Raw genomic sequence first — 26673 nt, forward strand, 5'->3', positions numbered from 1 at the left:
ACTCTCAATTTAGGCTTTGCATTTCAAATGCGAAGGCGAGATTGAATTCAGCCCACCATGGACTTTGGACGTCGAGTTAGACCCCCTCACCTTAGACCACGCAAAGGCGTTCGAATAGTTTGGTTAAAGTGGAAATTTCTATCTATACCCTGTGGTCTTTGCCCATAATAAGGTATTTACACATTCGAAAAAAAAAAAAAAGCTGCATGAACTTTTTTGTTGTCAGGACAGAATTCCTGTGCCGTTTTTGACAGTTCACCTGTTGTGAGAACAGGAATTTCTTTGTTAACATCGCAATTTTTTTGTAATTACAACAGAAAAGTACTACCGAATTACACAAAGCCTTACACTATCACTGGCAGGCTACTAAAAGAAATGCTGACGTTTACTACACAAATTTTGTTGCAAAACGTCAGCACATAGAATATTTTGCCGTATTTTTTACATGGTTCTGTAGTTTTGTTCTCAGCAGTGTAATGGCTGTATGCGAAGTAATATGTATGAGACAACAAAAGGCCCATATAAAACAGCTATCATTAAGCGGTTAGTCAAGGGAATGTACGCGATAGAGGAGCTTCAAGAGTAAGCGGCAAATGGAAGCCTTGTCGTGTCTTACTCTCAAAAGGTGGGACTTTAATGTCCCCTAAACTGTTTCTCTGCCACATCTTAAACAGCTGCGATGGGGTAGCCTAGTGCCTCACGTCCTTGTCTTAATCTTAAAAACCCAGAGCCAAACCGGTTTAAAAATGTACGAATCAATTCAAAGACAGGAGCAGCAGAACGGTACCTCGACACCACCAGGAAAATGGAGCAAACACGCAGGAGGAATCAGGATTTGAAATAAAGCATCTTGAGGCCAGAATACACATCTTCGATCTTTTTCTAGTTATATTCAAGTAAAAGAAGACCCACTGCCCACTTTGTATGCGGCATTCAGACCGTTCCCGTATTCTGTTATCTACACGTGCGGCGCTCTGTCATCCTTAACGAGAAGAAAGCACATTACATAGAAAGGGATCGAGCGAATACAGACGCAGGACAAGAGCAAAGAAGACACACACCACAACGCTGGACTTACAGCTTACAAAAAAGAAAGCACACTGTTCTTGAAACTTAACGAGTCGATATAGGTGTCGTGGTGTGAAGTTATGATTAGTGTCCTCGTTACATGTAATGGAGAAGGCAACGAGAGTTTCGTGTTATTCGTACGACTAGTGTTGCTGTAAGTATTTTGCACCGCAAGCCATCTTATGTCGCAATTTGTTTGGAAATAAATGCTTTCATATTCCTCGCAACACTAAAGTAGGCAATATCCCGTTAAGTTCAGACTCATTCCTGTACATTCAGAAAATTAATAAGTAATGTAGATAACTATATTCTCATTTAGAATACGTTTGCTGCAGTAATTCAGAAGTCAGAAAGAAGTTGTGCCTCTCAAGCTATCAAAGAAATGTTTTTGCATGCATTTGCTTTTAGACCACTCAGGCTAGTTTGCTTAAGGCTAATTTAAGTTATCGTTATAAGGATCATGTTTAAGGTTTTCGCGCTTCAACAAACCTCTACTTTCACTTTTTCAGATCGCAAGCAAGTATTGGCATATATTTATCGGACACTGGGACGTCCACAACATCCACGACATCAAGACACCAGAGAATGTATGAAACAGGGTACATAATGCAACGATTACGCAAATAAACGTTGTAAATATTGCCATTTCACACAGCGCAAGTGTGAGTAATTCTGTCAGAACTTACAACCAGCCGCGCAGCACCAGCCTCCAAGTTATAATGCTCCTTTTTTTTTTTTTTCGCTTTATTCATGACGTGGAACAAAGTTAAACGTAAGGTATGAAATCAGAATTCGGGAAAAACGACGATCGAGTCCCTACCCTCAGAACTAAACATCGCAGTTGGTTGGTTGGTTGGTTGGTTCATAGGAAGGGAAAGGCGCAGTAAACATCGCAGAGCTTCTACTTCTTGGTAAAATTAAAGCTGCCGCTTCGTCGACATGTGACCGCTCTGGCAAACTGGCATCGCAACTCCTTGATCTTGACTGCTTCATTGGACGATGGCAAACCAGGTACAGTATTTTCTAAACTTCATTTTATGTATTCCATTTCGAATCTATCTGGCCCTCCCTCACTGGTGTGGTGACGAAATCATGGCTTTGAAGATTTCGCTGAAAACGACCAGACCATTCGCTCATTTGAGACCGTACTCCAGCACTGAGTGCCGAAGGTTGACACTCGACCTCAAGAACTTCTGCCTCACCTCACCCCGAGCAGAATTTTGTGACCACACTTCATCTCAACCTCACCAGTTGAATTTGATGCTCCTGAAATGACCTACCTCCATTTTTTTTTTTTTTTCACACAGTAGTAGTGACCTCACTCCACCTCCCCTCGAAGTCATATTGTGAGGTTGGATGCTCGACCTGGAAATAGAGAAAAATAGTAAAAAGTTATTAAGTCAGTCACGCACTTAAAACTGTAATTAAAATCCATCTGTCGAGAACTGTCAACTAGCCACATAGATGAAGGTACTATCATAACTACTGTGGGATTCTGTGCCTTCCCACATTACTTATTATGGCAATAATGGCGGCTGTGTTCAGGGTGTTTAAGATGACATGAGCCAAGGCTTTAAATAAAGCGGGAAACCTTTGCTGTATGAATCTAAATGGACATTGGTTGCTTCCATGTTGCAATCCTAAGCGTATTTTTACAGTTCATTTAATTAGAGAAGTAAGCAAGGATAATTAAGTCCTTTTTTTACATTTCCCCTCTAGGATAGTCCCTCCAGGATGCAATACGTTTCGTTAAGCTAGCAGCATAGAGATAGGAAAGCTCCTGCAACATTTTAATCAGTTGTACCACCTGCCTGACCCTTTTTTCCGGCATTTCAAGAAGACCCGTGACCGAGAAAGCGTGTGGCTCTTTACACTTTATTGATTCAAAACATTTTATGCGGCGCTGCAATACGGCAGCGGAAGAGAAGAAATCCGTTTTTTTTTTAATATATATTTTGCGGCGTTCCTTAGAATACTGGAACCACGCGTGAAATTCGTTCGCAGGATAAATGCAGCCTGCATTTTATTAACCCCCCTACTAGTTAGATAGCCATGTTTAGCACTAATGTGGATAAATAAAATGCATAGTTTAACTTGGTCAATTATCTAATTAAAGCGAATTGATATGTGTCTGAAGCGTCACGCTGCAGAATACGATAGATCGTTTATTGGAGCTATCTGCAGTGAACTGCTTCTTTTAAGAACTTAATTTAAGTTACGGGAATACTTCGTATATATAAATATCTGCCCATAACATACTGGTAAGAGCTCATGCTGTGCGTTTTGGCAGGCTATTCTAGATTCGCTCATGGAATAGACTGCAACTCCCGTCTGTTGGAGGGCACCGCGTATACTTTGATTATTTATGAGCTGATACATCGCCATGGTATTCGACATGCTGTATGGTGGTGGCGATGGCACTGGCTTAGTTTTACAGAACAATGACATTCGTTAAAGTACGACTAGCAAGGACTGAGGCGGCATGACGGGGACTCGTTTCACTCCTTGCATTTTGGCGTCACCATCTTTTCAAAACATATACCAGCGTGCCCAATTCACTAAATGAATGCGACTTACAGCTTTCAATATCAATATTTCTGAAATTTGACCCCCATTCATGGGTTCCGCGTCGTCTTCGGCGTTGTGCCTCGTAACCTGCTCCACCTCCTCTCGGCCCCCCAGCTCAGCCTCCCTCTTCCTCCATGGAGGCGACCGCGCGTGTTCTCCGATTGCTGCTCCGATTACGCGTGTGCTCCGATTGCTGTTCTACAGCTGCCGAAGCGCTGGCTCGCTATCAGCGGATCACGGTGCGTGCATCCCAAGCCGAAACACAGAGCCACGTTGTCTTCACTAGCTAGCGGCGTCAGCGGCATCTGTCAGTCGCTGCTATACCTGTTCGCTGCGCAACGTTCCTATGGACCCACGCGCTCCCACCCGCAACCTACCGATAACTTATTTGCTCTCTTCATTTCCCGACTACAAAGCTTCCTTCATGACAGTATAGAACTGTTTGTGGAGTGCCTCTTGAAGGAATATGCGTGAAAAATTAAGAAGAGTTGTTTGTAATTGTACATACATGTTTTGCTCGAAATCTTTGCCTCAATCCGCCGAAAAGGTGAAACAGCTGATGAGCTGCGCTCAAATTTTGCATTAGAAAGTAATGTAATGGTTGTTTTTTTTTTTATTGCTTTATATAGAAGCCTCATCATCATTAGAAAGATGCTGAATATCTTAGCGGTGTCGGTGCTTGCCACCTTCCACAGCTGGTGTACAAGGAATCTACCTGCTATCTTGCTATCTTCGAAGGTTGGCAGATAGCCGAGTGTAAATAAACAAAACCCCAGCCTCCACTGGTAGGAAAAAGAGCTCATGGGAAACCAAAATTTAGTTAACGCTGTTCAGAATCTGCCCATCCCTCTTCAAGGCAGTGCGGTAGTCTAACTACTATTATGCGAGTTAATGATATTACTCGCAAATGATTTTCTCGCAGAGACAGACAGCCGGAAATCTGAAGTTCCGAGAATTGCAGTGACTCTGAGAAGTTAACTTCATCAGTGCCAGTGAACCTTTCTGTCTTTCGACACGCTGGTTAGAGCGTTTCTCACTTCAATTATTCAAGAGTTTTCACGTGTGCAAGACACGACTGGTTTTCATTTTTGAACCCCGTGAAACACAATAACTCGAACCACCTTAGCAGGGTGAAGTGTTCGAAACTATTTTGCCCGGAAGGAGAGCGTCAGGGTTTGCGGAGCCTCTTCCAAAGAGTGGCAACAATATTCTTTGTAAGCTGACATTTCTGTAAGCTCGGGCTGAAGGATCCACACGGTGGAACTGGCCGAGGTATGGCGCAGGCTGTAACGTTCGGTCTTTCTAAAGAGGGGCTGCCGAGCTCCGAAAAGTGGCGCTGGTCAGCACGACGGTGCACTTGCATTCCGATTTGGAAGGAGTTCTCCTCAGAGTAAGCCGTAGGAAGTGTGAGAAGCTTGGACCTAAAAAGCTGATCTCATCGAAAGACTACCTCACTGAATCTCAAACGCACGCATGATTTTGAGGTCCGATTACCTGACCTCAAACAAATAAATTTCTCCTATGGCCAACCTCATTCACCCTCACATCACTGCGTGAGGTTGAGGTCATTTCGAGGTTGATTTGGTCCTCGTGAAGTCAAAGTATCACGAGTTTGGCCACTTCTGATGCCACTGACTCAATGACGCAACCAGTGATTAGCCGGAGCCTGTGGCTTGTGTGGACAGCTATCAGCGATGGCAGGAGTACCCATCTTGAGATTTCTCTGAATGACGGCTCGCTCCTTTCGTTTGATACTGCTGTCATGCTTATCCAATCAACTCCAAAGGGCAAAACTGATCAAACCTTGCCTTCGCTAGAGTAAAATTTGTCGGGCTAGTTGGTTCATAGTTCAATGCAATAAAAAGCTGCGCTAATAAGACACGGACGAAGGAAAGGTCGCTAGAAACAAGCAGAAATAGCTTGTTTCCAAAGTCACACATTTAGACTCAAATGAAGTACCGATAGCAGCGGTAGCGTAGAGGGAGAACATCCACCTCGCGTGCAAGGTTACCGTGGTTCGAATCCCGGTACCGCCCAATTCCTCACCGGAATTAATGAAATAAAATATTCGCATGGCATTGGAACTGCATAAACAGGTTTGGTGTGCGACCTATCCAGTGAATTCCTCCGGAAACGCACTCCCTCACCCGAACAGGATTTGGTCACCCTGGTGGCCACAACCCCACAATTGGCCACAACCTCATATGAATATTTCAACAAACTCCCAGCCCTCATTCCCCAGCAGTTGCGAAGCATCTGACCACGGTGGTGGTCAGACCTGCAACGCACTAAAGGGTGCTAAGAATCTCTGGCTTCGGACAGGCCGCCATTGGAAATTGACCCTGGCAATGTTCAACGCAAGAACCCTAGCTAGTGACGCTAGCTTAGCAGTACTGTAAGGAGAATTAGAGGGTACAAAATGGGATGTGATAGGGCTTAGTGAGGTTAGGAGGCCAAATGAGACATATACTATACTGAATGGCAGACATGCATTGTGTTATCGAGGTTAACGGAGAGACGAGAACTAGAAGTAGGGTTCCTTGTCAGTAAGGATATAGCTGGTAATACAGAGGGATTCTATAGCCTTATTGAGAAGGTGCAGGCATTGTAATTAAGTTTAATATGTGGTATAATCTGAAAGTTGTACAGGCTTAGGCGCCTACATGTAGTCATGCTGACCAGGCAGTCGAAAGCTTCTACAAAGATGTAGGATTGCCAATGGGGAAAGTAAAGTCGCAGTATAATTTACTAATGGGCGACTCCAATGCCAAGGCAGGGAAAAAGCAAGCTGCAGACAAGGCAGTCGGTGACTATGTCATTGGTTCTAGGAATAGCAGGGGGAGTTACTAGTTTAGTTTAGAGAGCGCATAACTGAAGAGAAAATGAATACCTTCCTCATCGAATGGAAGAGCCGAAAGTCGACATGGAAACGCCGTAACGGGGAGGCTAAAAATGAAATTTACTTTATACTGTATTCTAACCCCGGCATTATGCAGGATGTAGAGGTAATTACAAAAGTGCGATTCAGTGACCACATGATGATAAGTCCTCGAATTAGTCTAATCTGAAAAGGGAACGAAACATATTAGTAAGAAAGAAGTCCATCAACAAATTAGCGGTCAGAGGGAAGGCAGAAGAATTCAGTACCTCGCTAGAAAATAGATATTTGGCTTTAACCGAGGATGACGACCTTAGCATAGAAGCAATGAACACTAATTTCAGAGATATAATTACTGGGTACGCTGTGGAAGTAGGCGGTAGGACATTTGTAGAGGATACCGATAAACTATCTAAGGAGACGAAAGATTTGATTAAGAAACTACAAAGTATGAAAACTTCCAACCCGACAGACACTATTGAACTAGCAAAGATATCAAAGGTAATCGATAAGCGTAAAGTGGCCGACATAAGGAATTATACCATGGGGAACGTTGAGCATGATCTAAGGAACGGGGGCAGCCTTAAAGCTGTGAAGGGGAAATTGGGCATAGGCAAAATCAGATGTATGCGCGCTAAGGGACAAGACGGGCAATGTAATATATGGACAGGATAATAAAAAAAGCCAAGGAGTTCTATACTCATCTATACAATAGCCGGAATAGTCAGCAGAATAATTAAATAGGCAGTAGTGAAATGCAGTCAGACATTCCTCTAGTGACGAAGGACGAGTTTAAGAGAGTTTTAGAATCTATGAAAAGGGGAAAATCAGCTGGGGAGGATCAGGTAACTATAGATGCGTTGAAGGACGGAGGGGGGGAGGGGGGGGGGGGATATCATGCTTGGAAAACCGGCCACCCTCTATACGCAATGCCTTGTGTTATCAACGGTACCAGAATAATGGAATACCGCTAACATTATCTTAATTCATAAAAAAGGGGACGCTAAGCACTTAACAAATTACGGACCTATCCGCTTACTATCTGTTAGATGTAAGGTGTTTAATTATGTAATCACTAACAGAATTAGGCAAATCATAGACTTGAATGAAACAAAAGCTCGAGCGGGTTTTCGGAAAGAGTACTCTACTAGCGATCATATCTATGCCGTAGATCACGGTATAGAACATTTTCGGAATATACCCAGCCCTTATACGCAGCGTTCATTGATTACGAAAAAGCCTTTGACTCAGTATACACCTCGGCAGTCATGCAGGCATTGCAATGGGCGGATCAACAGTGATGAAGGCCCGGTTCAAAAGCATTAGGAGGGCGTCTGTAGCCATCCATCACCTTACTCGGCCCTGCTATCTTTAAGACTTATTGCGTAATAGAATTTTCTGCAGAGAGCACACGCCATTTTTACTCCAAGAATCTTTGGACTGTTTATGAACATCGCCTGAGTATATACGTCACCGCAGAGCAAACTGAAACTGGCATCTAAACTAAGCTAGTCTAGGAAATCACAGGACACGCCCAACACCCTCTCTCAAAAATTAGAACGCGAATTCGTGAAAAATAAATTTCTCGAGAGGTTATTTTCATAGATAATTCGATAGCGCAGGGCGATTGCCTGCGTGTGAGAATCCATGAAATAGAGGTGTCTTGTTCATAAGCAGTTCTGTTCGCAAATTCTTACAGCAAATACGCTACCAATCATCTAATAGTTATGTGAGTTCAAGCACCAAGATGAATTGAATCTCGCAGTGTTTCAAAAAAAAATGCTGTAATATATTCTATATGATCACTTAAACTATAGCAAAATAATGCTTATTACTCAAAAAGCTGTCATAATGCTGTATACTAAATCTTTTCGAAAGAGTGGCGCCTGTAGAAAATTGCATCGTTAATAAAACGCACAAACTTAAAGCTTTAACACGCTCAAATAATTAGTAGTATATATGTTTAAATTTATACAGGTAGTCCATAACTGAAGTCTACATTCATAGTTTGCACATAATTACCAGAATTAAATTACAAAAATTCCAAAAAGGGCTAGTGGAGAAAGACGACGCTGCAGCTACGTCTGGTTCCCCTGTGAGTGTGTCCCTGACGGTGAACTGTTGTGGCTACGACGTACCATCGCCTCCTAACATCTCGACGTGCCTCGCAACAATATAAAGCATCACTTCTGTATCTTTCACATAGTTTTGTGCTTTCAATTTACAGAATAAGTTTATATTTCAAGAGATAGCGTATGGGAGCTATTTCAGCCGAGAAACCACCGCCGCCGTAGACGGCGGTCGAAAAAAAATAGAATGAATGCTTAATCTTTAAATGTATCATAGGACAGCGTTAATGACTCCTTTAATAAATCATGGTGCTAGGCCAGTTGATGATTCACACAGTGAACGAAGACGGCGCAAACAGGACAACCATAGAAGAGGAACCAACACTGTCCTCTTCTCCCCTTTCCTGTCCTCTTCTGCGGCGGTCCTTTTTAGCGCTGTCTTAGTTCCAAGTGACGACTCCTATTTGCCGCACACCATGCAGATCCTCGTTCTCTTACATGCTTTTTTTTTACTGTAGGATGAGCACTCGAGTCATGCAATAGCGTCTACAAAGCATCCTCCTAATTTTTTACCGAGACATTACATGTTTGCAGAATGACGAAATTACCAGTTTAAATATATTACAGGAATTCAACATTTATGGCGAAAGCCTTTCTGGGCGTAATCATTTTACGGAAAGTGCGATCAAAAATTCTAGGCGCACTTTGGATCACTAGACTGCGATGAGGCGAAAGCCTCTATCGCGCGGTGCTCCACTACGGCAGCTCTTTCTCTGTTTTCACTCCCATCTTCGCGACGAAGCTATTGCGTAAGCTACCAGCCAACAAGGATAACGTGAATGCAAGGGTCTTGGCAGGCTGATTTTGATATCACCCTCCCATATGAAAGGAGAGGCCCGAGTTGGCAGCTCCTGCCGAACGCAATGTCAGGAAGCCCTACGTCTAGTTAGTGCTCGGCCATGTCAGCTGCCAGCTACCGCCTCCCATGTAACGAAAGCGTCACAGACGGACGGACACTATCCGCGAGCATGGGTCATTAAAGGCTATAGCCTAAAATAACGTCCATCGCACTGAAACTAAACAAAAGATCTGTTGTTACACCCAGGAGTTGAACTACTATTCCTCCGATCCCCAGATCAGCGCGCAAACCACTACACCACGCCGGGCTCGTGAGAACCAGATTATAATATACAACGTGAAGCGTAAGGATGATAGTAGGATGATGTAGCTATTGATAATGATGACAGTAGCAAATGGCAATGCTGGTGCATTATTTAGTTCATAATGATGATAATAGCGATAGTGATGATGATAGTACCGATTAGAATGGCAGGGGTGGGAGGCGAAAACAAGTTTTGGAGCAGTTCTTGCAACAGGAAATTCATTTTGGAGCAGGTATGGAGCGTAAAATGCGTTCTGAAGCTGCTATGGAGACGCAATGTATTTTGTAGCAGCAGTATCAGCAGTTCGCCGCAACTGTTTAGCATGCTGTAAAATCTTCATCAAAATAGCAAAAGCCTCCCCTGCTCTCTTCGCAAACGCAGCAGAACGATGCGTGCTTACAAAGGGTCGCCTCGCGTTTTGTGGTTAGTTCACTGTCCGGACAGTAAACAGCCCGCAACCAATGAGCAATTTCAGCTTACTGGAAGAAACACATGGATGCAAGCGGGGAAAATATGTGCAAGTGTTAAAACGCGTGACGTCATCATTAAACAAAAATGAGTGACGACCAAAGCAGCGCTCAAAATGGCGCAAAGTTGACGAAACCTAAACTATGCCACTGAGGTGTACTTCGGAAGCAGGGGACTCCGGCCATCGCCATGTCTGTCATAGCAAAATTAAGTTCCAGTGCATCACTGCTCCATTAAATGCGCATTCGGTAGGACCATATCGGTGATTACAGGCTGCACGAGTTGTACATCGGTTCGAGCATCCCCCCCCCCCCCCCCCCCCCTTACTACATTCGTCCGACGACAGACTTGATTGGGCTGGACCGCGGTGGTAGTCGGAGTTAACGAGGATAGAATTGTCAAGATTTTGCAAGATTTTACAAAGTAGTCGCCATGACGCGGCCGTAGGTGTGCATGTGAGCTTGCTTCGCCCGTTCTGGAATAGGTAAGCGGGCGAATATTCCGAAGACGTGTTCCGCAGAAGCCGCGTCACTTGTAATACAGTGATTGAAAATAACCGCAGCAGTTGCACCCGTTCTCATTCGTCGTACATCGCCCCTCCGTGACTTCGCCATGGCCCAATGCTATGACATGCTGCGCTGCACCACATCTCACCCGCTGGTGTCGCCGTTCCCGCTCTCGGTGCCGTCAAAACATCGCCTTTTTGTCTAACCAGCATCAGCGCACATGTCGGTTCCTCACAAGGTAAGTCAGTCATCTGTTGTGACAGCTATGAGATGCTGCAACCAGTGAACAAAATTTGAAATCGGCGATAGCGGCAGCGAGTTTAAAAACACAAACTCCGTATAATTTCCGAGTATTCATAACGATAATATATACAATAAATACAGGGTGAATTGAGTAGCAATCGCGATCGCAAATCATTTCGAAGGAATACGCACATTTGGAAGCCGCGACAAACGGGGCGAGAGAAAAAATCGTGAAGCGCTTGCCTGACGTTTTTGGCAGAAGTTGGTGCTTTTTCGGCCAATTTAATGATTTCGGTGCAGTCTGGTATAGAATATTGTTTTTTTTTTTTTTTTTTATCGAAGGGGCGCAATTGTCGTAGCTGTCCAACCCCTGCAATGATGGTGCAGGTAATGATACCATTTTTCAGCTCTTAAGCAGAATTAATCGCAATCGCGTGTATTCATATAACATGTTTGAATTTTTTTTTTTCATTCAGCTTTTGAGCAAGTAAATGAAGGTATTTATGTTTCTATAAGCATTTTTGAGCCTCTTAGTAGGAGATTTTCTTGATAAGATCTTCAACGTTTACTGGATTGAAAATCTCGCGTCTCCACTCACAGCAGCGACAAATTACTGAGGCGGCAGTGAGCATTACTTTTGTCCCAGCTTTTACTATGTACGCTCAGATTAATAAAACGCACAACTGACCTCAACAGCAGTACTGACAGAGGTTATTTGGTTTACCAGCTGGTACGAGCTGACTCCCAACTGAAAGCCAGCTAGAACCTGTTGATTCTACATGACCACCAACTGGAACCCGCTGACTTCCAACTGGCAGACATCTGCAACCCATTAATGTCAATTGAGCACGAGCTGGAACCAGCTGAAACCACCTTAAACTACTTAGTACTAGCTAAACCCAAGCTTGATTTTTTTTTTTTTCATTTATTTGGGCGAGTACCAGGTTTGGTACTTTGAGTGGCAAAATATAAGGTTGGCTGGCTTTGGAATCAGTTTTATGGCGCTATAATCCGTTTATACAGCTTTCGACACTGCAATGCATAAACTGTACTCTTAATAATAGGAAACCAGGCAGATTATTTTTCGGACAACGAAATCTGCCATCTTTTCCAGCTCTCTGGGGGCTCTGAAAACAGAGGGCCCAATTCATTTAAACCCTTTGAACCCCGGGTAATCCGGCCCTGGGCATTGCGAAATTAGCGTGCAGGCGAGCCGTATATGAAAGTATACTCGACGTTATTTTCTTCCTAGTACTATTCACAGCTTGCTCAGAGAAAGTATTCAAGAGACTTGGAATGGGAGCAGTTAGGGATAAGTGTAGATGGAGGATAACGAAGTAATCTACAATTCTCGGATGGCATTGCCTTGCTAAGTAACTCAGGGGATGAACTGCACTGATTGATGACCTTGACAGGCCTAGCAGAAAGGTAAGCAAGAAAATCAATACGTAGAAGACTAAGGTAATTTTCAACAGCCTCAGGAAGGAACAGCAGTTCGCAATAGATAGCGAAGCACTGGAAGTTGTAGGCGAATATATATACTTAGGACAGGTAGTAACCACAGATACAGACCATGAAAGAGAATTAACTAGGACAACAAGACTGAGATGGAGTGCATTTTCGAAGTATTCGCAGATTATGGCTAGCAGCTTACCGGTGTCGCTGAAGAGGGAGGTATACAACAGTTGCAATCTTGCCTGTACTCATCTATAGGGCTGAAACGTGAGGCAAACGAAAAGGGTTCTACTTAAGTTGATGACAAAGCAGAGAGCTATGGAGCGCAAAATGGCGGGGCAACGTTAAGAGATAAGGAGCGTGCAGAGTGGGTCACAGAAATAACTAAAGTTACTGACATTCTATTTGGGAATTAAGAAGAAGAAATAGAGCATGGGCAGGAGATGTAGTGCGAAGAGAGACTTATGGTCGCTTAGGGTATAAAACTAGATTCCAAGGGAAGGAAAGCGTAGCAGGGGGCGGCAGAAAGTTAGGTGGGCGGATGAGGTTAAGACGTTTGCAGGGGTCAAGTGGATGCAGCTAGCACAAAACCGGGTTAAGTGGAGAAATATGGGAAAGGCCTTCGCCCTGCAGTGGGTATAGTCAGACTGATGACGAAGTACAGATTTCTCCAAGCGTAGAAAAGTCTGAAGGAAACTATGACTAGGACGACTGGCCCTTTCTTTTAAAGAAGGTTGTAAGCAAAAAATTTGGTTTAAAAATTGACCGGCGTATAAGTGTAAAACTTTACAGCGCATATAGCAGCCGTTTTCTAGTATACGTCTCTTGTAGACTGGTACGCTCTCAAAATACAAAAGGTTCAATCGAAATGTTCTGCAGCTGTTTTCTACTTCAATAGTAACCTGAAAGTGTAATTATCATTGTGTTAGCTTCCTGTGAATATCTTGTCAAACTTCTGGCCCTCTAAACTCGAACTAAAGAGTGTCGAAGTATGTTTACGCAGTGAGAAAGCTCCAGAAAGTGGCAGCATGATATGCTTGAATGTTTTCAACAGTACAAAAATGGCTATTACTATCAATTAAAACCAATAAAACATCTCACTGAGAGACTTATAATCTATAATTAAGTATCCGATGGTAAATTTCACCACCTTATGGTACACTGAAAAGTTTCTGAACGACTCGGACTAAAAGAATCTCAAAGCCAAAGTATATTTGCCTCGTAAATTTAGCTTGCAGAGAACTAGAGGACAAAAATATTTAATCAATCGTAGTTTTTTTTTTTTTGACATAGCAATTGATACTCCATTGTGCATACCAATGTATTGTGCATTCCAACTGCTTTCCTATTTCGTCTTGAGATGCAGGGTGAAGTAAGGCAGCTTACCGAAGCACCTTATCTCATTTAAATCCGATGACGTTGACGCAATGGGCGATAGACAAGAGGTGGACGTAAACCTGTTCCGCGGATCTTGTTTTTTTATTTGTGTAACTTACGTAAAGCAAACACGCACTACCGTGGAAGCCGAATCGTGAGACGGTTAATCTGCCCTGCTGTTCAGCGAATAATTTGCTGAAGGTGCGGTGAACTGAGCCATTTCTGACAAAAAAGAGGTGACGCATTCGTAGGTCACGTATCAAGGACGAGTAGCGGCTAGAATTAAAGTTTCGATGCCCAGTCCCTTGCATAGCGAAATGTGGCCGGTATAAAAGGCAGTGGGAGCTCTTCGAGAACACGGAGTTTATCCGGGAAGCTGGAAGCATGAAGGCTGTGGTGAGTGCATCGCTTTCAGTCGATTCAGGAACACGCAAAAGAAATATTCGATCTTCAAATATTAATGACTGTAACTGCCTAAATATGCCTCATTACATAAGCTGCATACAGCATTACGACAGATGATGAAGACGAGTGGCAATCAGGATGATGGTTAAACATTGGCTGTGGTTTAGCTCTGGGTAAACCGGGTTGAATTGCGTTAGCAATATCTCCATGGCTGCGCTTATGATTCAGCATGTAGTGTACCTCATGGTGTAGCTTGAGATGCTTAGCTATGAGTAAAGACATGACACAAAACAGAACGACTAGTCTTCTTCGCCTTCCGTGTCCGTGTCAGTGGTTCCCAGGCAGGAGCCGCCAACTTGGGTCTCTCGCTTCACATGGAATGGTTATGTCAGAATCAGCCTTCCAGGACCCTGGTGCTCACGTTACCCGTATAGGCCACTAAGGCACGTTCAAACGGCTTGGTTAAAGCCGTATTCATCTCGGCTGCAGCTCAAGGTCAAACCTGGCCCTTCCCGGGACTACGCTATGGGCTGAAACCTGGCGCAGTATTGTCAACACAATAATATAGGAAGAATAGAAGCACTTAGTGCACCTCATTTTGATTGGCCCATACCTCCCTTACCGTTTATAATGCTAGAAAAACTGGCTAAAGAGAGTTCCCATTATCGTGATAAAAACAGCTTCTCCCCAATCGTGACATCTTAAATATCCTGTAATTCCTTACGAGATGATGCCTCGAAAAAAGAAAAAAGGTCTATCTAACAGAAAAGCTAATTTTCTTCTCACCCGAATAATACGTCTGGACAGGAGCGAAAATTCAGTTAAGAGCTTTTGTATTCCTAAAGTGCAGTAAAGGTATAAGAAATCCAAGGTAGCGTTTAATTTTGTTCACTTAATCATGCCTCAGCGTTCTAAATCGGAAACACCTACACGCAAGTGCATTCCTTCCAGACCAAGCAACTGAATGCATTCATCTGTTAATGCTTCACGTAATACAAGTGCGCTCTTAAAGAACGAACGAACAGTGACAAGCACCCCTAAAGAGATACTAAGGGGATCTCCATGTGGTTGTCTTTCTTTCTGTGAAAATATCACACTCTCGCCACTTTTGGACATGGAAACTTTTATCCGTCAGCAAAAGCAGATTTCTGGCTGATCAAATGAAATTTTAGATGAACCCGCTATTGACTTCAAAAAGCATGACGCCTACGGCGAGGACAGCTCATTGTCACCGTTTCCAAACCAATTTGCACAGCCTCTGGGTTCCATGCCCAAAATTAGGGGTCCAAGTGGGCAGTTTACTTAAAAAATCGGTCGGTGATGGCGACACTTGTATTTCATTTCTCAGTCTTTTGTAACTTAAAAACATAAAGGCTCCTTGTGATCACTGTTTTTTTTGGCAGCTGCTATTAGTGCACTAGGAAGAGATGCTGACCTCACTGACGACCGAACTTGCTTCTGGTACACTTGGCTTATATCTGTTTTTTTTTTTTTTTTTTTTGTTGCAGGCATTCCTCACTGGCAGCAGCTTTCATCTGACAGTGAACTTAATTTCACTCCGCTAACTATAAATTTCATTCTCCTCATAATGGTCATCACTTTTTGCTTGTATTTATCTCCAACCCGCTGGAATTCTCATTCCCTTGTGTAGCTCCTCGTGTCCGTATTCCTGGTCGCTGTGTCCGTGGCCCACGCCATCCTCCTCAAGGCCCTGGGAGCCGGTGCCTTGGGCTTCGGAGCTGGCGCTCTGCTAGGCAGCGCCCTCTCGCACGGTGGTGGAGGTGGTGGAGGAGGCTATTACCCATACCCCTACGGACGTGGATACGGGGGTGGATACGGAGGCGGATACGGAGGCGGATTCGGTGGTGGCTTCGGATTCAGTGGTTGATGAACGTGCAGCGGACATCATATCTTTGCTGTAGAGAGTTGGGAACGTAAGTTCGGGGTTCTCTCTCACCAGTTGGAAAGTGCGACAGTCTACATATACACAGCATAATCGTGTGAGCTTTGCTGACTTTTTTATTGGCCTTGCTTAAAGGGTTAAGTCTTAGCGGAGCTATAAAATGCATAATAAAATACTGCCTATGCAATTTTCTCGTCATGCCTTGTGGGCATGTTTAAAAAACTCTGCAGCAGATTATACAACACCATGGAAAAAAAAAATATTTTTTTTATCATAACATTTTCAATTGTTGCCTCTTTTTCCCAATTGCGGAAAAACTTGAAACGAATGTTAATGAGAGAATCAGAAACCCTGAATAAGAAACATGTTCCTTGGACTTAAAAGCTGAGAACAGAAAGATCAGAAAATCAATTACAGTTTGAACATTAACTTCCCGCTATCGAATTTTTATTTGCAGCAGCGGTTTTCGAACAGACCCGGTCAAAGTAGTAAAATTGCGCTTGTGGTTTGCTATGTCATAAAATTTCTTCACTAATGAGAAGCTGACAAGCTTTTTTTTTGTCCGCAGGTGTCATGTCCCTAAGAAGAAATAGCCATCGACTAAGGGTTTAGAGATGCGCTCAAGCATGTGCAGCTCATATTTATTCTGAAAAATAAACATTATTTATTATTTTTTTTATATGAGCATTGCTGGCCTCACTTATATTACCGCATACAAAAGCTGATTGGTATTCCTCTCACCGAAGCAATCTCAAAAGGCATGTATTGCTTCCACTGAACTCAGGAGTTTAAGTTTCAAATTTCAAGTTTATTTACTACATACACACAGAAAAATGGCTACAATGGGAGTTGTACAGAAGGAGGTCCCGTAGACTGTCGGGGGGACCTCCCAGAACAAAGCAAGGGAGGTAGAAATGTAAAACAAGAAATGCGAAGCAGTGTAACAAGCAATTAGTATAAAAGTACAACCTAAAAATGTTTAGAATATACAACAATAAAACTAAAAAAGATAAATATACAGATCATCAATTTCAGTGCATAGAACAGACAAAATAGCACATTCAAAAGTGAACTAAAACTGTTAAAGCAAATTAACTATGCAACTGTCTATTAAATATACTTTCATGCAGAAATGGAATGAGTGAACAGTATGCGATGCTTTAATTTCTGGAGGTAAAGAATTCCAGTAGGATATGCCGGCAAACAAGGTAGTAAATTTTCCGTAATTAGTCCTAACTTTTGGCAAAATGAGATTATTGCGCTGTTTAAACCTGGTAGTATTAGTATTTACAAGCTGGTTGGTAATGCCATCAATATGAGCATGATGATTTATTAGTTTATACATAATCATGGACAATTTTAGGCTTAATAAATGTTGAAGTGGAAGGATGTTCAAACTGTGGTACAGTGGCAGAGAGTGTGATTGGAATGAACTGAATGACACGAGCCTGATGGCTTGATTCTGGAGGCGTTGAAGTCTTTCAATATGCGCGTAATATGTATTTCCTCAGCAAGACAAACAGTAATTAAGGTGACTATGGATGCAGGCATAATATTGCCGCGAAACCTTCAAAACAGTACGTTTTTTTTTTTTTTTTTTTTTTTTTTTTTTTAACAGCCGCCGGCATAAAGGCTTATCACTCTGATTCTGGACCGCGTAACAGTTCCGTAATCTTTGTTTGTTAATGCTCGATGTCGCGAGTCACACCTTTATCAGTTTTGTTGTAGCGCAAGATGCACCCAGATCTGTCTCGAAGGTTCCGGCCAGTCGGGTGTCTTTCCACAATGTTCCAGCCCGTGCTAGTAGCTGTTTGCGACGTTATCTAGATTGTTCTGTGCAGCCTTTAAATTGAGCGTTGACGAGTGTGACGGGCATTCTTTGTCCGACGACCGACGAGCGCGTTTGTTGCTATCGCCGCCGCCGAGTTGCTTAGTTCTTTTGCGGGCGCAAGTCAGCCCCAATAAAGAGTTATTTCAGTACCATCACGCCTGTGTCTTCTTTTGGCGTGTACGGCCTTTTCACCACTACGTGACAATATAAGGAACGTATTATGTGATGTTGAAAATATTCATAGGTTTTTATTACGATGTGAATGCCGAACGAAACTTTATGCACGAGCGATTGAACATGGTGATGGAACTTTAAGTGCTTGTCGAGAATTACGTCCAGAATCTTGGAAGTTTCTGAGATAGGCAGCGCATTGTTATCAATCGTTATTCCAGGAAGAACATTTATGAAAGCGAAAGGAGAGATAAATAGCACAAAAGTTGTTTTTTGGGGATTAATTTGTAACTTGCTATTTTCGCACCCCCCTTCATGGATCACTGCCTTGTCGTGGCGGAGGGGCTTGCGAAACTCGATGAAGTCGTGAGCTCTGCTGTGTAGGGCCACCCAAGATAGACAGGTCACGGCAGAGAGTTCTGACAAAATGTTATTCACTGGAGAAGGTAATGGCAACCCACTCCAGTATTTCCTACCAAGAAAACCCTATGGCCAGTCACAATACCATTATCGATATGGCGCCGGAAGATGAGCCCCCCAGGTTGGAAGGCGTCCCACATGTTACTGGGGATGAACAAAGGGCGATTCCTAGTAGCTCCAGGACGAATGAAGCGGCTGGGCTAAAGCCAAAAGGACGCTCAGTTGTGGATGTGTCGGGAAGTGACCGGAAAGTCCGATGTTGCAAGGAGATATATCACATAGCAACATGGAACGTAAGATCTATGACGCAAGGTAAACTGGATATCGTCAAGCGAGAAATGGACAGATTGAACATTGATATCTTGGGTATCAGCGAGCTCAAGTGGACCGGAATGGGAGAATTTAACTCCGGCGACCATTATGTCTTTTATTGTGGGCACGAATCCAAGAGAAGGATTGGGGTCGCTCTCATAGTAAACAGAAGAATGGGCAAAGCAGTGCTAGGGTACAACCCCAAAAACGACCGAATGATTTCACTTCGGATCCAAGGTCACCCTTTCAACATAACAGTTATCCAAGTCTATGCACCGACCACTGCTGCTGAAGAAGCTGACGTTGAGAGATTTTATGCGGACCTACAATGCCTTTTAGACCGCACCCCATCATCAGACGTCGTTTTTCTCATAGGAGACTGGAATGCTAAGGTCGGGAGTGAAGAAATATCCGGAATTACAGGCAAGTTCGGTCTTGGTGAGCCAAATGAAGCTGGGTAGAGGCTAGTAGAGTTCTGTCAAGAAAACAACCTGACCATAGCGAATGCTCATTTTCAACAGCACAAGAGGCGCCTGTACACATGGATTTCACCGGACGGTCTGTACAGGAATCAGATCGATTATATTATTTGCCGGCAGAGATGGAGAAGCGCTATACAAGCAGTAAAAACAAGGCCTGGGGCCGATTGTGGCACCGATCATCAGCTTCTTGTTGCCAAAATTAAGCTTCGATTGAGGAAAACGCAGAAAACTAGAAGGCCTTTCAGGTATGATCTGGATCAGATTCCATTAGAATATGCTGTGGAAGTGAGGAATCGATTTCAAGAATTAGATCTAGAAGACAAAGTGCCCGAAGAGATGTGGACCAATGTTCGTGATATAATACAAGAAGTTGCTACTAAGGTAGTTCCAAAGCAAAAGAAATGCAAAAAAGCAAACTGGTTATCTGAAGAGGCTTTGCAAATAGCTGAGGAAAGGAGGATGGCAAAAGGTATGGGGGAAAGAGAAAGATACAAGGTTCTCAATGCGGATTTTCAGAAAATAGCAAGGAGAGATAAGAATGCCTTCCTGAACATACAGTGTCAAGCAGTTGAGGACAACAGCCAATTAAGGAACACAAGAGCTCTGTATAAGACAATCAAAGATATCAAAGGAAGCTTCTGTGCTAAGCGGGGCGTGATAAAGGACAAACGAGGCAAGGACCTCACTGAAGCCTCAGAGATAAAGAAGAGGTGGCAGGAATACACAGAAGAACTGTACAAGAAGGACCCGGATGTGCAAACCCAACATAGGACGGTTGTGATTACTGATCTCGTGCCGGGCATCCTGAAGAGTGAGGTTGAATGGGCCTTAGCCAGCCTTGCTAAGAACAAAGCTAGCGGAATTGATGGTATTCCAGCTGAGTTGCTTCAAAACCTCAACCACGACGCTGTTAACACACTGCATACATTATGTCAAAAGATTTGGACAACCCTGCAGTGGCCACAGGATTGGAGGAGGTCAGTTTACATCCCCATTCCAAAGAAAGGCAGTGCCAAAGATTGTTCCAACTACCGCACGATCGCGCTTATTTCGCATGCTAGCAAGGTGATGTTAAAAATCCTGCAAGGTAGGCTGCAGCAGTATGTGGATCGGGAGCTTCCGGACGTGCAGGCTGGGTTTAGCAAGGGCAGAGGAACTAGAGACCAAATTGCCAACCTTCGCTGGATCATGGAAAAAGCAAGAGAGTTCCAGAAACCCATTTACTTCTGCTTTATTGATTATGCGAAAGCGTTTGACTGCGTAGATCACAGCAGATTGTGGCAAGCTCTCCAAGAGATGGGAGTTCCAATTCACCTCATCTGTCTCCTCAGGAACCTTTATGAAGGGCAAGAGGCCACAGTCAGAACTGGGCATGGTCTTACTGATTGGTTTCCGATTGAGAAAGGGGTGAGGCAAGGCTGCATACTGTCGCCCTGCCTATTTAACCTATATGCAGAGTGCATCATGAGAAAGGCCGGTCTGGACGAGTCTTCAGCTGGAGTGAAGATTGCTGGAAAACGTATCAACAACCTTAGATATGCGGATGATACCACTTTAATGGCAGAAAGTGAAGTGGAACTCAAGAGACTTCTGATGCGCGTACGAGAAGAGAGTGAGAAGTTTGGGCTTAAACTGAACGTTAAAAAGACGAAGATCATGGCGTCTTGCCCTATCAAGTCCTGGAGCATCAATGGACAAGAAGTGGAAGCTGTGACAGATTTTCTGTTCTTGGGCGCCAAGATTACCTCGGAAGGAGACTGCAGCCATGAAATTAGGAGACGCCTGCTTCTGGGAAAAAGAACAATGGTTAGCCTTGACCGCCTAGTAAAGAGCAGAGACATTAGTCTGCCAACCAAGATCCGTATAACCCGTGCTATGGTCTTTCCAGTTGTGATGTATGGATGCGAGATTTGGACTGTGAAAAAGGCTGACCGCCGAAGAATTGACGCGTTTGAATTGTGGTGCTGGCGAAGACTCTTAAGAGTTCTTTGGACTGCCAGAAGATCAAACCAGTCGATATTGTCGACCATAAACCCTGACTGCTCATTGGAGGGTCAAATTCTAAAGTTAAAGCTCAGCTACTTTGGTCATCTGATGAGAAGATAGGAGTTGCTGGAGAAAGATTTGATGTTGGGAAAGGTTGAGGGTCGCCGGAGAAGGGGTAGGCAGCGAACGCGATGGTTAGATGGCATTCTCGATGCATTGCAGATGAAGCTATGTGATGTTAAGAAGATAGTGAGAGACCGGAAAGCGTGGCGTGACATGGTCCATAGGGTCACGAAGAGTCGGACACGACTGAACGCCTGAACTGATTTTCGCACCACGTGGTAATGGTATTAAAGGAGTATAGACACGTACATTTTCTGTTCCGGTATTTTTGCTTTAATCGATCCACAGTGGTCCAAAACAAAGGGACTGCGACCCAAAAAGCCCCAGCACAGATCAATTAATTTGTTATCAGTGCATTTATCAGGGCCAGTTTCGGTTTCGATCTCTCCGGACACGAGCGCGCGATGACGTCAAAGATACGAGAACGCCACACGAGCGCCCCCTACTGGCAAGGTTGGTGATCGCGTAAACACAAAATCTGATGACGCATTCGGGTCGTGTTTTTCGTCTGCTTGCTGTCGCACGTGCACGAAAATATATCGTCGTCGAGCAGCGCTTCAGCATAGCATAATTAGTACTGCGACGTTGTTTCGCCCAATAGCGTGGATGTTGCTAACATTGCCGGGCACTTTAATCCCGACCCGCTCGCCTGCGACTCAAGCGACGAAGCAGGAATCAGCAGCAGCCACGAAAGCTTGGTCGGTTGACGCGCAGGAAATGTCGACTGGTAGGAATGTTGAACAAAGGAACCGTAAAGATGCTGCTTTATCAGTCCGGTTGACCAACGCTGTGAGCCAAGTTGTTCTATAAAAATATTTTTGTAATGACGCGATCAGCCACCGTAACCCGTAAGCTCTCCCGATGGCTCCCGTGCTCACGCCTGTTCACGCGCTGATTGGTCCCGACGGGGCAGGCCTGCGTGCCGCCGTCCAAGCATGTGGCGCCATCTGGCGCAGTCAAGGCAATCTGGGTGCGTAAAGCCGTGGCCGCCGCGATCGGCTCCCAAGTCATTGCTGCCTCAGCATCCGCTATCGGTAATCTAGCTATCGCAGATCGCTGTTCATTCGCTTACATAGCTATTTGTACAAAGGACTATCAGTCACGATTAAATTGCGAGGATTTATTCGGCCAATACGGAGGTCCTGTAAAAATATTTACAGTGATACAAGCGAACTTTTTTTTTTCCGACAGCTGCTGCCCGGTGCGACGCACCTGATGTCAGTCAGCTAGCCCCGCTGCTGAAGGCGTCGCGCAAAGCAAGAAATTATTTTAAGAGATGGGCTTGCCAGTAAAGCGGCGCTAAACTCCGAAGTTTTTTACAGCGTTAGCTCGTTCCGAAGCGCCTTTCGTTGGCGCTTCGATGTGAAACCAGCTAGGGCTAGCGACGTCTAGGGTAGGCGGGAAGCGGCGCAGTATGTTTGCGGCGCGCCATCGACAGGCACCGTTGCCGTAAGCCCTACACTTGTGCAGGCATGCTGTTGGGGCCTGAGTTTAGCAGGCAGTCTCCATACGTACACCGGTGAGGTAATTGTAACATGCACCAACGAAGAAGCCATCGAGTAAAGCGAGCAGAAGCGGAGTTCTTTCTCAGGCACGGCCGGAAGCGGCGGCGGCGCTGTTCGAATCCGGCCATGTGTCGTCACTGCTCTTTGCTTTGCCGACTCCACGTCAGAGTTGTTTGATGACGTCATGTTGTTTACCTATGTACACGTTTTCGTCACAGAGATGTCGATGCCAATGGGTTTTGAAAAACGGAGTACTTGCCTGGCTTGTTTTTAAAATCAAATTAAAATATCTTCGCGGAAACGTGCGAGGTTGGGATTGCTTGGGGAGCATCTCTGTATAACCAGGAAAGCAATCGTATTCCTTCCGACGCTTCAAAAAATGGTGTCTATACTCCTTTAAGATCTGTGTTAAGCATATGCTGAAATGTGGCGGTGGATCTGTGAGAAGCATAAATAGTTGTATCGTCCGCATATAACATGCAATTTGTATTTAGTGCAACGGGCAGATCATTATTGAACATTAAAAAGAGTAGAGGGCCAAGTATCGATCCTTGCGGAACACCTTTGTTTACAGCCTGAATGGTAGAAAAGGTATTATTTACAAGAAGTACGTGAGGTCGATTGCTTAAATAACTGCGGATAAACTCGAGGGGTGGGCCGGAGATTCCAAATGATTCTAGTTTATGATCAAGAATGTGATGGTCAATTGCGACCAAAGCTTTTGTTAGATCAATAAAAATGGCTCCAGAGAGAGAGCGAGAGAGAGAGAAAGAGAGATAACTTTTATTCGTACAACATAGTGACTATCCCGCTCTTCGGTGGTTAGACCGGGAAGGTGGGACAGTCGCCTTAGTTGCCGGCCGGTAGTTTTTGGACTCCGGCGGCATCTTCGGCCAGTCGAACAATTTCTCTTTGGGCTCTTGGGTCTGAGCTTCGCAGAAGAGTCCCCAAGCGTCTTCAGTTATATTTTTAGCCCTGCCTGGTGACTTTGCACATTCCCATATCATGTGATCTAGAGATCCCCTTTCCTTACACAGGAAACATAGGTCTGATCGTATTTCTGGCCATATATGGTTGATAAGAACTGGGTTCGGGTATGTATTTGTCTGTAGCTTTCTCCATGCTACTGCTTCCTTTTTGCCTAACGTGGAGTCTGGTGGTGGTAGGACCCTCCTGCTCAGCCTGTAGTGCATTGTTATTTCGCTAAAGTTAATCAGGTCCTCTTGTTTGTCTTGCTCCGGTGGCACTCCTCTAGCCCGGTGTGTGAGACCTCGGGCTAGTTTGTGTGCGCCTCGTTTCCGGGCACGCCTGCGTGGGCTGGCGTCCAAACAAGGGTGACGTCTCTTTCTATTCGCTTTTGATCGAGGATTCTACCCGCGATCTTTGCTATTACTCCAACAATTAAACCGTTGTCAATGGCTCGCTTCACACATTAAATAAAATTTATGAGCGCTAATTCGGTAGGATAGCCTGGTCGGAATCCAAATTGTTGAGGAGCTAAAAGTTTAAATGTACTTAGGTAATTCATTAGCCGTGGGTAAAAACGTTTCTCGATGAATTTGTTCAAAAAAAGGAAGGATGCAAATGGGACGGTAATTGTTGAAACAAGTTCGATCGCCTTTCTTGAAAATGGGGATTATTTTACCAACCTTAAGGCAGTCTGGAAAAACACCTGCTTTAAATATCTTGTTTATTAAAATTGCCAGAATTGCGCATGGCTTCAGAGATAAGCTTAACTTTAGAGGGATGAATAGAGTCTAATCCTGCACAGGTTGTATTGAGTGATTTATTGACTTGGTGGACTTCTTCTGCAGATAGTAGGGCGCAAGCAAAACGTGTGGGAGGAACATGTCAAGGAGGGTAAATTGGTTACGGCCTGTGAACTCTGAGAAATGCCTAAGTGCGGGTTAAAAGCATTGGCAATTTTGATGGGATTACTATAAGTGGTAAGAATCTGTAAGAATGGTAAGGGTCGAAGCAACACGTCCCTTACCATTCTTACAGATTCGAGAGAAGCGTGCCGTAACTACATGAACGGCCGCATAGGTCGAGCCGCGCTCAGGCTCCTCCAGAGCGCGACCCCATCAAAAGTCAATCACAACATCTACTGGGTGCCAGGACACACCGACATAGCGGAGAACGAACACGCCGATGAGGTAGCTCGAGGGTAGAGGAGCCGAGCTTCCTCCCAATCGGACGATCTACCCGAGCGAGTCGGCCCTATACGTACTCAGACATTCTGAACTACTATAAGGGGGTACGGATCCGCTATCCGCTGCCTCATCGGGATCTAAAACAACAAGAGGTAGTGTACTGGCGAAGAGAAGACTGCAGACACGAACATTCCCTAACCTGCATATCCTAAGCAAAATTTACCCGTCACAATATCGGGACACCTGCCCATGGTGTGGTAGCAAACCTTAATTATACCACATCACGTGGCAATGTAGAAATAACGATAGCTTTCGTAAAGACCCGAGTGCGGAACAGTGGGAGAGCTGGCTCTCCAGTGGCGATTTGGATTGCCAACTAGGTCTAATCCAGCACGTCCAGCGAGCAGCGAAGCTCAGCGGAGCCCTGGAATAGGGGCACCGACCCTGTGAGAAGACGGAAGATGGACCTCTTCTGCTACTAGCACAAGACCTTCCTAGTAAACTAACGTATTTCCTATCCTATCCTATCCTATCCTATCCTATCCTATCCTATCCTATCCTATCCTATCCTATCCTATCCTATCCTATCCTATCCTGTCCTATCCTATCCTATCCTATCCTATCCTATCCTATCCTATAAGTGGTGTTCTCACATGTTATTTTTGTTATGCATGCTTCGCGATTTTCATTGTTAAGAAATTGTTTAATAAGTTGCCAGTTGCGCCTACAGTCGTTTCCGTTTTTTAAAATGCGATCTTGATAGTAGTTACGCTTTGCAAGTTTCAGCACTGAGGAAAGTACGTTAGAATATCTTCGCAGTCTACATCTCACAGCAGTATTAAAAGGCTGTGTTTTCAGCTTTCTGCGCAAATTATTTTTCTTGTTAATAGCACGGACCAGGGCAATGGTAACCCATGGATTTCGTGGTGTTAGAAACCACCGCACGGTAGGGATATGCTTGGTGCATTGATCAATGCAGATGGCAATTTTTGTCGAAAACTGCTCAAGCGCCTTATTTGGGCATTGCTCCTCAAGCTCAGAGCTCCACTCTATTTTACGAATTAAACCAATAAATTCTTCGTAGTTAAATGATGCTTTAGTATGGTTATTTACGGCCTTCTTTTTCAACTCTAGAGATAAAAAAAAAGGGGGGGGGGGTTGCAATCTGTAATTGTATACTCTATTACTCCTTCTGTGCAATCAGCATCCGTGTTAGTCAATATGTGATCAATTAATGTATTCGAACTAATAAAATCAGAAGAAGTAGGAGAAAGAATTAGAGAAGAAATGCCAAAATGCAGCATACATTGCACATATTCAGAACAGCATGAACTGCTAGGGTCAAGAATATTATATTTATGTCACCACATATTATTATGTTTTTGTTTTTTGTTATTACAAAATTATTACTTAGTACGAACAGTTGGCTCGAATGTATGGTTTCTTAAAGTCTGAAGTGTGAAGCGGAGCGGATCTTAAATTTTCGAAGGCGGTCACCGGTTTTCATGGGCAGGCATGTCGTAAAGCACCTTCGCTGCGCCCATGATGTTCACAGCATTATTGTCCTAGAAGACAAGAATAGGTCAT

The 26673-nt window shown here is 44.1% G+C and overlaps 2 long non-coding RNA genes across 2 annotated transcripts in view; one reads left to right on the forward strand and one right to left on the reverse strand.

The window, feature by feature from the left end:
- Window positions 1–2357: 2357 nt before the first annotated feature.
- The window catches only part of LOC146186370 (uncharacterized), a 378918-nt gene continuing 354602 nt past the window's right edge, over window positions 2358–26673 (reverse strand). The window contains exon 3 of the long non-coding RNA XR_014708100.1: window positions 2358–2433. This is a non-coding gene — a long non-coding RNA (uncharacterized LOC146186370). The remainder of the gene's footprint in view (window positions 2434–26673) is intronic.
- LOC146186371 (uncharacterized) lies at window positions 14142–16781 on the forward strand. Its single transcript, XR_014708099.1, has 3 exons — window positions 14142–14191; window positions 15852–16134; window positions 16672–16781. It is a non-coding gene; the product is annotated as an uncharacterized LOC146186371 (long non-coding RNA).

This window comes from Amblyomma maculatum, chromosome 6 (genome assembly GCF_055883805.1).
Source record: "Amblyomma maculatum isolate TAMU_Amacu chromosome 6, ASM5588380v1, whole genome shotgun sequence".
Classification (NCBI taxonomy): Eukaryota; Metazoa; Arthropoda; class Arachnida; order Ixodida; family Ixodidae; genus Amblyomma; species Amblyomma maculatum.